General features: G+C 41.6%; 1 protein-coding gene across 1 annotated transcript in view; it reads left to right on the top strand.

The window, feature by feature from the left end:
- The first annotated feature begins 2,689 nt into the window (after nucleotides 1–2,689).
- alg2 (ALG2 alpha-1,3/1,6-mannosyltransferase) overlaps nucleotides 2,690–12,349 on the top strand; it is a 113,216-nt gene continuing 103,556 nt past the window's right edge. The window contains exons 1-3 of the mRNA XM_078171520.1: nucleotides 2,690–2,825; nucleotides 6,158–6,342; nucleotides 7,780–7,855. The gene's annotated coding sequence lies outside the window, so the exon portion shown is untranslated. The remainder of the gene's footprint in view (nucleotides 2,826–6,157; nucleotides 6,343–7,779; nucleotides 7,856–12,349) is intronic.

Here is a 12,349-nt window from a genome sequence, read left to right as displayed (position 1 = left end):
ATCTTATTAGTGAGACATGTTAGACTTCACTTTTTAAAATCACATAAACAAAAAGGCCAAAGGTCACGCTGGTCACCATCAACTTAAAACATCTTATCAGTGACACATGTAAGACTTTACTTTCACTTTTTAAAATCACATAAATAAGAGGACAAAAGACAGGTTAGTCACCTGTAACTTTTTTCTATGAGAAAGTATCTAAGCACTTCTTTACATCAGTGGCCTACTTTCATTTTAAGCTACTCTATACTTAATGAGTAGCTTCATATGTTTGCCTTTATTTGATAGTACAGGTGAAGAGTGACAGGAAAGGTGTGGAGAAAGGGGGTGACATGCAGCAAAGGTTGGAAACAAACCCCAAAAACTCTCATTAGTGAGACATGTAAGACTTTACTCTCACTGCATCAAATCACATAAATAAGAGAACAAAAATCACGTTGGTCACCATCAACTTTTCCTGTGAGAGATGTACAAATATCAGTAGTGAAAAGTAGATAAGCACTACCTTACATGGGTAGTTTGTTTCCATTTTATGCCACTCTATAGTTTATAAGTTACTCTACAAGTTTGCCTTTATTTGATAACGCAGATGAAGAGTGACAGGAGAGGCGGAGAGAGAAGGAATGACTGATCTTATCAGTGTGACTTGTAAGACCTCACTTTCACTTTAACAAATCACATAAACAAAAGGGCAAAAGTCACGTTAGTCACCATCAACTTTTTCCAGAGAGAAATGTAAGGGAATCAGTGGTAAAAGTATCTAAGTGAGTGGCTTATTTCTACTTTATGCTGCTCTATGCTTTATAAGTAACTCTACATGTTTGCCTTTATTTGACAGTACAGGTGAAGTGTGACAAGAAAGGGTTATGACATGCAGCAAAGGGCCCCGGGTTGGAATCGAGGTCAACCCACTGTGGTGAGGACACAGGCTTATTACATGAGGTGCACATGCTACCAGGTGAGCCACCGGGCACCCACTTTTTACAAACACATATAGCACTCTTTACTCCACTGATTTCATCCAACAGCGGTTTGCAAATTCAGATTTTACATACACCATATGCGTATTTTACAAAATATGAACAATTTCTAAACAAATAACAGACACTGGATCTGTTGTGGTTTGTGGGATTTCTCACATGACAACAGATGATTTGGCTAAAGGTAATAGTAGTTTAAAAAGTACATTCTGCATGACGCTGATATGTCTTACATGTCATATTCTCTACTACTACTACTTTCTGGGCAGGAGAAGCTTGCCTCGGGTGCCACATATGCAAGGTCTGGCACTGTGCGTCTTGATTTGTTTTTAACCTGCTCCCTGGGACACATGAGCCTACACATGAGGATGTTCATATATATTCTGTGCCTCGGGGCCACAATAAGTCTCTGTCATGCTATGGTGTCATGACACAGATCATCAATCAATTAAATCAACTGACAGGATATATCTGAATTTTTATTACCTTTCATTAACTCCGGTGATTTAAAATGCCCCAACCTTACATTCCATTTAGTCCATGATTAGTATTTTGTGACGTTATCTTATTAAAGTAGATGATTTAACCTTTTTTCTCAATACAAATCTGCTTAATTTAGTGATCTGACTAAAACTGAGACTCATTTAAACTACAGTGGGAGCAAATGGGATTATCGCAAAATTATTTTTTAATCTATCATTAAGACTTTACATCTGTTTTTTAAAAACAAGGTATTTTTATTCATAATTCAAGAAGATGCACAGAGCATCAACACACAAATGCAGAACAAACAAGGACAGAGCAAAACACCCAACAACCCAGGAACAAACCGAGAAAGCCAGACCAGCCAAAGGAAATGCAAATGACAAAAATAAAAGAATAAATAAATAAATGAAAAAAAATAGATATATAAACATAAATCCATTTAAAAAAGGGACGACAAATAAAATAACCCGTGTGACATAAATAGGGGAATATAATATAAGACTTTACATCCTGAAAGATGATAATGACACCACCTCACTTGTTAAAATGTGTGTTTTTTTTAGTCTTCACTTGAACACAAAAACGTGTCTGAAGTTGATTTGACCTGCTTAAAGTTGTGGTTTATATATTTATAATTGCAGATAAATTTGGTGAAGAGTGAGGAAATGCAGTCACCAACCAGATAAGGCACAATTTGCCGGTGGACAGGATATGAGAAGAAGAAGAAGAAGAAGAAGAAGAGGAAGAAGATGATGAAGCAGCAACCTGAAAATTAAAACTTGCCTCGGGAGCCGCTCAGCACTATAACTCACAGCAGCCAATCACGAGGCGCGTATGTGTCGGTCAACGTCCTAATTCTGACCAATGACGAGCCCCCGGGGGCGGGGCAAGCCTTGACGCACTGAGGCTCGTGATTGACGCAAGCCTTGTTGCTAAATTTAGCAGCTGGCCGACAGAAGCAGAGTGAGATAGCAGAGAGCCCATTCATTGTGCCGGGGCGGGCCCGACTATTTTAGCGTTGTGATTGTGATCCAGCCAAGCCAAATATAGTCGTAGACAGGTATTTTTAGCTGTAAAGCGTGTCCCCGTTTTCATCCGACTAAAGCGACCAGGGCGACATATGATACTGTTAGAAATGAGCCACGGCTCCAAAATCAGCACACTCAGTGTTAACTTGTTATTCAGCAGGGGGATAGTTTTACAGTCAGCTGACATAGCCGTCATACCCGGAGAGTAAATCTCTCTGCTCACAGCTTCTCCCTCTGTGTGTCCGGGGACGAGGTAGGAAAAGCGGGTGGATGAAAACACCGTCAGATACATAGGCTAAGCGTCGGTTCGTCAAGCAGACACATGCAACAGGTTTGTAGATGTGATGATGGCTTGCAGCTTTCACACCAGCTCAGCGCACATTTTCTTTGGCACTCGGAGGAAAAGTAGTCAGGAGGATACACTGCTGCTGCTGCTGCAGGGCAGAAGTTAAGGGACTGTTCTTTACTTATCAGAGGAGGGAGGTGCCTGGGTGTGACTTTGTTTTCTTCTTCTTATTTTTTTTTTTTGTTGTAGCTACAAATATTTTTCTTTGAGCCTCCCTGGGTGACTGTGGGAAATGCATGACCCTCCCTCCACTATTTATTAGTTAATAGATTTTTAAAATTTAGCCTTTGAATTTTATTCCCATCAAAGTGTTATTTTTAAGTTGCCAGCCACCACCAGCATTTTTTAAATCACACGCACTGAACTTTCAAGACTCACAGAATGATTTGTTCCATGAGTGTGTAAACAGTCTTTTTAAATACACAAAAGCATTTTTTCTATCTTATTCCATTTCTTTTTATCAGCACTTTTCATATTTAAAAAAACAACAAAACATTTCAGATAATAAAAAAGCTGAGAGCATTTTGTCAAAGAACGTAATTTTCAAGTATAAAATCAATTTCACATTTACATTTTTGTTTTTTTCCCCATTTCCTTACATCAGTTTGAATTGTATAAATGAAAATAATAAAGATAATAGTAATGAAATGAATGTTCTCTTTGAGGTATAGCATAACACATTGCCATGTTCAGTGATCGTCCAGTGGTCTTTGTCTTTGTCTCCTCTGCGGTTGTCTTGTCCGTGTGTCACTGTCACCATTTCCCGTTTCGTCCCACCTAACTTATTTGTTTCTTAGTCCAAATCAGATTCAGAATGTTGATCAAAAAACAGGAATTGTTGTAGTCTGAGTCCAACATCTCCACGGCCAGCGCAACCAACCGTAAACTTTTCCATCGGCACCGTCATTTTCGTAGAGTTTACAAGATGCTACATCTTTTTCTGGTTTCCAGCGGATCTTCTTCTTCGTTTGTTTGTGGACACGGCATCGTTGTTCTAGTTCACAAGATTTGTAGCAGTTCCCCCAGTCTAATTACAGTGAAAACACAGATTGCCGGAATATCTTGTCGATGGCGGGGAAAGTGTTTAAAGGTAAAAGTGAAAGATGAAATCCTGGAGTTGTGAAGCGCCTACTGACTCACCTGGTGGAGCGGGTGCCCCATGTTTGGGGGTGTGTGTGTCCCTGCCGCAGCGACCAAGGGTTTGGTTTAGGCCCGCGACCCTTTGCTGCGTGTCGTCCCCCCTTTCTCTCCTCGTTTCACACTACATCTGTCCAATTAATTAGAGGCAAAAGCCCCAAAAATATCTTAAAACAAAAAGAAACCCTTGAGTTGAAAAAAACTGAAAAAAACCCAACAATTTATTTTTGACAAAATTTTAAATGAGACGTAGAATTAAGTGTTTAAGATAAAATATCACTATTTTAAGCTCAAAATTTCTAACAGAAGCGTTTGTTGCACGTGATGTGTCCAAGGACTATTGGAAATATGAAATCCAACGATCATTTCTATCTTACAGTTTCTGGCTGTGATAAACGGTGTAAATTTGGCCATTTTTAAAGACAATAGGTGCGATTGGAAGGCCTGTCCTCTTTAAAAAATTGGTACGAAAATAAATACAAAATACAACCATTTAAAGGAGCTATACGTAAGAAATCTAAAGCAAATAGTCGTAAAATCATCCTAATATGTCACAGAGACTAAGGAATAATGTTCATATAACATACTGATCTCACCGACAACAATAGTACAGCCAGAATATTCGCATTTAAAAAACATTTTTGCGGTCCGCAAATCATGTTTATGTTTTGAATTTGTGTTTTGGCCTGTTGCGCCACCCACCGCCGTCTACCAGTCACGCAGTCAGTAGAGTCTAAGCATCAGTTACAGTTACGACTGAGCTACAGCAGCACGGCAAGCAGCATTAGCAGTGTCCCGGTACATAGCATTAGCATCCAGCTCCTCCTCAGCTGTATCCCGGCAGCAGCGTTTGCAGCAGAGAAGCTGGACTTGCTTGAACGGTCCGCTGGAAAACCGAAGATCGAGGACGCGGCGACGCGGCCCTGCCACAGCAGCCGCCCGTGGGCAAACAAATCAGTCTCTAGCGTGCCGCTGTCCAGCAACCTCGAATCTGTAGGGGAGGGGGAGCGGACACGACTCGCGGCAGTATTTTAAATTTGAGTGCACTAACCGTTTTGGCCACATTCTTACATACAGCGCCTTTAAATTTGTATGGCCCTCTCCTTTTTTTCAAACTTTATTTATTAGTTTTTATTACATGTTACAAATTTCAGTTGCACTTATTCATTGGATGTACACTTACTATCTGTGAACTGAGCCTGTCTCTGAAGCCAAAACAAAAACACAAGTCCTCCCCAGTGCTAAAAATTATCTGACGTGCCTCCCCCCTTTTTGCATCGCCCCTGCCCCCTCATAAATAACAAACAGTCCCTAACATGAACCTGCCTGTCCTGAGAAATCCCTCTGAACTTTCAAACTCTCTGACCTGCAGATACTTATGCATATATGCATTTAACAGAAAAGCCTCAAACATACACTGACCCAAATTCTCCCCATCGATCACATCTTAGTACGCAGTAAAATGTGCCAAGGCTCCGACATTCCAGTCATGCTCAGTTTGTTTGTAACATGCTTGAGGAGTGACTTGTGATTAATGCTGGTCAGTCCCACAGTGCAGGGATCAGCTGCAGGGCACGCAGATCACATGCCACTAGGCCTTGGCTAAAAACAAATATTGGATTGACAGAGTGTGTCATTGGTATATTTCCCTTTAATCATTAATAGTTTATAGTATTGTTTCTTCCATCTGATGGGGGTGAACACTGGTTTGGTAAAGTGCATAGATAATCCTGGTATCATCCCTCCATCATTTGAATCTTCTCTGCAGCTCCCTGGTAGTGTTATCAGGCTCTGTGCTTATCATCATGTGCTGTTAATTTACATCCGTCCTCAGGGTTTATTAGGGTAAAACATATCCTATAGGCACAGATCACAAGTTGTTCTTCATGCACTGTGCTGTTATTCCTCTTGTCAGATTTTAAGCACTGGCTAGGTCATCTAGGGTAAGCTCATATAAATGGATCATTTATTTTTTACAAAAGGGGCTTTCATAATTCTATTATTATTGTGAAGTGTTGCTCTTTAGTACACCTGCATGTCAATAGATTGGGTCGTGTGAGGTAAAATTTGGAAACTAACTGTTTGTTTTGAAATTCTAATTGCCTTTATAACTCATCAGCGTCTTTGTTTGTCTCCTGTCTTCTCCCCGTCTTTGTGTTTCACCTGCTCTCTCTCCCCAGCTCTCTTCCTGGCCGCTCAGGGTATCAGCTGCCTCGGCTGTGACCTCACCATGGTGACGTGTAATCCAGATTAACCTGCTCTCTTATTCCGCCAGACATGGAAGTGATTAGAGATTATGACCGTGTCCTTTTAATAGAATTGGACTTGTGGGTAATCAACTGCGTCCGCCAGCTTCGCGTGTCAGGTGACTCACTCACACAGACAGACAGTCCTACACACACACAGGCCCAAACACTTGTTGTTGTCACCAAGGAGGACGTTACTTTGGTTTACATTCACATCCCCAGAGACACAACCTAACCCTTCACCATAACCAACACATGCTTAACCTCAAACTTGACTCTAATTTTAATCAGAGTGTTAGACCTAAAATTTCACCATCTTAGGAATTCATCTTTTTATTTTGAACTTTAAAGAAACTGTGCACAGGATTTAGTGGCATCTAGCAGTGCAGATTGCACTTTGCAACCAGATGAAACTTCTCCAACGTGCCAGGTGTGAAGTCCCACTTAGGATTCCTTCAGCGTTCATTGTTCAGGAGGTTTCTACTGTAGCCCAAATTATCCGCAGAGGTCTCCTTATCTCCGAAACTAGGTGATTAAAACTGGTGAAAACACTGAATAAAGCAGAGTCATGTTACAGATCAGTGTTTCTCCGACACTGTTTGCTATGTCGTAGACAGGCCGCTAGCCCAGCACCTTCTAATGTTTGCACACCATCTCTCTGAATCAGACATTCAGGAGGTTTTTACCGGGAGCCAAATTATCCGCAGAGGTCTCCTCCTCTCCAAAACAAATGGACCTGGTGATTTAAACCGGTAAAAACACTAAATAAAGTAGTTTCACATTACAAATGTTTTTCCGACACTGTTTGGCTCATTTTAGAAGAGCCACTAGCCCAGCACCTGCTAATGTGTGCTCAGTTTTTTACCAGAAGCTGAATTATCAGCCAAGGATATGAGGATTTAAACCTGAAGAAACACTGAGTAAAGACCCTATGACCCTAAAGACCCCTATGTAGAGCTAGTTTGTCCATTTTAGGCTTCTGTAGAAACATGCTGGACTCCATGGATAAAGACCCGTCCTTATGTAGATATAAACATCTCATTGTAAGGTAACAAAAAAACCACAACTCTTATTTTCAGTTGATTTTACACAAAAAAAAATACTTATTATATTATTTATATCCCCCTACATCCTACACACTGGACCTTTAATGACACCTTCAACCTTAAAGAAGTGTTTTTTTGTATCTCCCCTAACTTCATCCCCCTCATACTGAGGTCAGAGCAGAATTAAAAAGGCCAAATTTCTTCATTTACTTTGGCTGAAGGCAGGTGGAACAGAGAAAAGGGTGTGCAGCTTTATAACTAACGTTGCCATTCCACGAGCAAAAAAAAAAAAAAATACAAATCTATTTATCAAAAACTCTCTGTGCCCTCCATCTGTGTCCTCACACTCACTGCCATTCATGCAATATTCCCTTTAATGTGCCGCGTTTATTCGTCCACTATGCGGTTTTACAGACAAGAAAAGTGAACAATCAGAACTTGCTTAAAACAAGGTCAATCCCATCATGTCTCTACAATTTGCATGACATTGTTCTTGCTTTATTTTTGCAGGGTAAAGTTCATTCTGACTGAGTTCCACGCACAGCTGCCAATTTGTGCCAGACAGCAAAAACATCTCTGATGAATGGTGAGTGAGTTTTTGGTATCACTATTTCCTGCCAGACAAATTGAATTTTACAAATCAAATAAATTCTCTTTTGTGATTCTTTTTCTTCCTGCGCCTAAAACTAATTATGTGGCAATAAAGAATTGCTCTGACAGGTTGAGTGTCTGCTGCCGCTGTATAGAACTGTTAAACCTCTGCAGGCTTGTCAGTGTTGTCAGATTTATGACAGAGGAAGTTAGGTCCTTTGCATAAAAGTGCCTCAGTGAGGCTGCTTGTCACAGTTGTTAGAGCACAGCTGTAGAGTACAGTGTACTGCAGTGGTGTAGCATCTTTAAGCCTCCTGTACAGAGCTGTTGACTATATGGTGGCCATATTGCACTTAGACACTCTGAACTCTGGCTTATCACAAAGCAGAAGTGAAAAGTGATTGTGTCAGTTTGAATGAGCTCTCTATGTGCATGGCCAAGGCACCAGCACTCAGCGCTCTGGTGACACTGGAGAAAGAGGAAAGCAGAGAAACAGAGAAACAGAGGAAGGCTTTTATCTTCGTGTCACAAAATCTGCTCCAACTGTACGTCAGAGTGCAAGCGAGGACGGGAAGGGGCGGGGGTGCGGGGGAGGGCATTGCTGGCGCAATGGCAGGGCGCTCAATGGTGGCATTCTTCCCCTTCTGCGGGGACACACACACAGACAACACACGCACACACACACACACACACACAGTCAGACCGGGGGGATTCCCCCCGGGAGTACCCAAGTGAAGTAATACAACCCATCACTGCCTTATCACACCAGTGCCCAAAGACAGGAGAGAGGAGTGTAGAGGAGTGTTCCATGAGCCACGGCACAGGAGGTGTACTGTATATCACTCAGGGATTGTGGGCCATTATGTGATGTTATCATGATGTGTTTTTACACTTTTCTGTGCGTGTGTGTCTCGACAGAGGGAGAGAAGGGTAATGCGCAGCAGCTTGTACGTAATGTTCTGTAGTTTCCCTCGGTTGTTTGATGGCAGATTTATCACCTTTCTTATTATTACCCTGCAATGAAATTTAACAGCATGATTCACCGCTCTGTGTAAATGTTGGAGGGTGTAAGGCAGTGTGAGTAAAACCCAGCCCCGGGTTTGTTTTCTTTGTTTAGGAGGGCATTTGTCTTTCTCTATTGTTTTGTGCACATGTGTCTGTATGTGCACATGTTTATATATGTGTATAGTACGTGAAGGCCTCCAGCATGCTTTCATGTCTCTTAAAGGGTGGAACATTAGCATGGTGGTTGAGCAAGAACATGTCGTGGGATGTGTGAGTGGGATATTTTGCATGCTTACAAAGAAATCTATCTATTAACGCTTCTGCATTTTTGCTGTCAAGTCCACGTCATCTCATGTGCACATACAGTACAGGCCAAAAGTTTGGACACACCTTCTCATTCAATGCGTTTTCTTTATTTTCATGACTATTTACATTGTAGATTCTCACTGAAGGCATCAAAACTATGAATGAACACATGTGGAGTTATGTACTTAACAAAAAAAGGTGAAATAACTGAAAACATGTTTTATATTCTAGTTTCTTCAAAATAGCCACCCTTTGCTCTGATTACTGCTTTGCACACTCTTGGCATTCTCTCCATGAGCTTCAAGAGGTAGTCACCTGAAATGGTTTCCACTTCACAGGTGTGCCTTATCAGGGTTAATTAGTGGAATTTCTTGCTTTATCAATGGGGTTGGGACCATCAATTGTGTTGTGCAGAAGTCAGGTTAATACACAGCCGACAGCCCTATTGGACAACTGTTAAAATTCATATTATGGCAAGAACCAATCAGCTAACTAAAGAAAAACAAGTGGCCATCATTACTTTAAGAAATGAAGGTCAGTCAGTCCAGAAAACTGCAAAAACTTTAAATGTGTCCCCAAGTGGAGTCGCAAAAACCATCAAGCGCTACAACGAAACTGGCACACATGAGGACCGACCCAGGAAAGGAAGACCAAGAGTCACCTCTGCTTCTGAGGATAAGTTCATCCGAGTCACCAGCCTCAGAAATCGCAAGTTAACAGCAGCTCAGATCAGAGACCAGATGAATGCCACACAGAGTTCTAGCAGCAGACCCATCTTTAGAACAACTGTTAAGAGGAGACTGCGCCAATCAGGCCTTCATGGTCAAATAGCTGCTAGGAAACCACTGCTAAGGAGAGGCAACAAGCAGAAGAGATTTGTTTGGGCCAAGAAACACAAGGAATGGACATTAGACCAGTGGAAATCTGTGCTTTGGTCTGATGAGTCCAAATTTGAGATCTTTGGTTCCAACCGCCGTGTCTTTGTGAGACGCAGAAAAGGTGAACGGATGGATTCCACATGCCTGGTTCCCACTGTGAAGCATGGAGGAGGAGGTGTGATGGTGTGGGGGTGTTTTGCTGGTGACACTGTTGGGGATTTATTCAAAATTGAAGGCACACTGAACCAGCATGGCTACCACAGCATCCTGCAGCGACATGCCATCCCATCCGGTTTGTGTTTAGTTGGACGATCATTTATTTTTCAACAGGACAATGACCCCAAACACACCTCCAGGCTGTGTAAGGGCTATTTGACCAAGAAGGAGAGTGATGGAGTGCTGCGGCAGATGACCTGGCCTCCACAGTCACCGGACCTGAACCCAATCGAGATGGTTTGGGGTGAGCTGGACCGCAGAGTGAAGGCAAAGGGGCCAACAAGTGCTAAACACCTCTGGGAACTCCTTCAAGACTGTTGGAAAACCATTTCAGGTGACTACCTCTTGAAGCTCATGGAGAGAATGCCAAGAGTGTGCAAAGCAGTAATCAGAGCAAAGGGTGGCTATTTTGAAGAAACTAGAATATAAAACATGTTTTCAGTTATTTCACTTTTTTTTGTTAAGTACATAACTCCACATGTGTTCATTCATAGTTTTGATGCCTTCAGTGAGAATCTACAATGTAAATAGTCATGAAAATAAAGAAAATGCATTGAATGAGAAGGTGTGTCCAAACTTTTGGCCTGTACTGTATGTAGAGTCGGTGGAATGAAAGCTTGTTCTGATAGTGAGAGGTTAACAGAGGTCAGCAGTTTAGAAATACGATATGATATTATAGACAGAAATATAATACCTATGATATGATTGAGTGCACAATATCTTGATTTGATTCAACATTTAACTTCAGAGGTGGGATAGAAGCTTTGTATCATCACACTCAGGTTTCGTGATATACAGTAAAGCCGCTCGTCAGTGAAACTGGCTCGACTCCTTTATAATAACTATTATTGTGCGTTATTAAAAGTTTGCCTACACCCTTCAGGACTGGATACACTGGCAGACTAAGCAGATATCTCCATTATGAGCCAGTCTGCTGGGGCGGATCAGTTGTCAGTTGTAGGCACAGACATCATTCAACCAAACGGATGACAGTCGTCTTTCCATGTTTAATAAAACGCCGCAGCGACAGGAGATCAGTAATTAAATGTAAGAGTGGTATTGTGAGGTTTGGACCGTTGATGGATGGTAATATCTGTCATGTCAGCCGCACAAAGATCAAAAGGGCTGTGAACAACAAGGAGCCCATGTGGGTGATGGTGCACTCAGGATGTGGAACTACAGAGTAACACAAGCGGCTTGATTATCAGCCCATCATGCAAATGTAAAGGTTGATTATTCACATCCTGGTGTTGAAGATGAGAGATTCTTATCAGTAACTTAAGAGATTTCTTTGTAAACACTTTATACATGTTAGAAAATACTTGTTGAAAATGTAAAAAGACTGCAAACTATACAGAAATGTGTTGTGGAGTTAGACTTTTTACACCCCCCAACACACTATATAAAAGAGTGCATAGCATGAGTGTCATCCCCTCTGTGGGATCAGTGAGTTCACTACGCCTAACAAGCACTCGTAGCTCTTCAGACTAATAAACACATGAATAAACAACTATGTTAAATACCACAATTATATAAACACAAGTAATCTAGCTGTGATGAACGTAACTTTCAGTCTTGTAGCTGGAATCAGATACCCAGCCCACTGCTGTGGACATGGGTGGATTTTGACACAATGAGCTCCTGGGCACAGACATGCTAAAGGCCCCACCACCTCTCCTTCACGGGAGCAAGACACACAGACTTTGTGGTGGCGTTTCCTCTTTTGTTGTTGTTGTTTGGCGTCTCTTTGTAGTCGTTACTCATCTTTTTGTGGTTTTGCATCTCTTTGTGGTCACTTTAAGCCTCCTCTTTGTCAGTACATTTTAGTTTGAGTGATATCTTGCAGGTGAAGGTCCAACACATTCTCACTCCGACCTCGTTTTGATTTGGTCATGGACTTTCCATATCTAAATTCAACGTGCAAGGTACCCTGGGTGCACCGTGTCAACTTCTGCCTGTTACATGCATTGTCTTCTTTCAAAATACTCTTCCGTTTTCACAGGAAATTCAACATTTGCATACAGTCTCTTTCAAAATAAAAGCACTATGTCGGTACAGCAACGCAAATCGCAAATTTACCTTCA

The sequence above is a fragment of the Epinephelus lanceolatus genome, chromosome 10 (assembly GCF_041903045.1).
Source record: "Epinephelus lanceolatus isolate andai-2023 chromosome 10, ASM4190304v1, whole genome shotgun sequence".
Classification (NCBI taxonomy): Eukaryota; Metazoa; Chordata; class Actinopteri; order Perciformes; family Serranidae; genus Epinephelus; species Epinephelus lanceolatus.
This window is presented reverse-complemented; position numbering and strand designations above follow the sequence as displayed.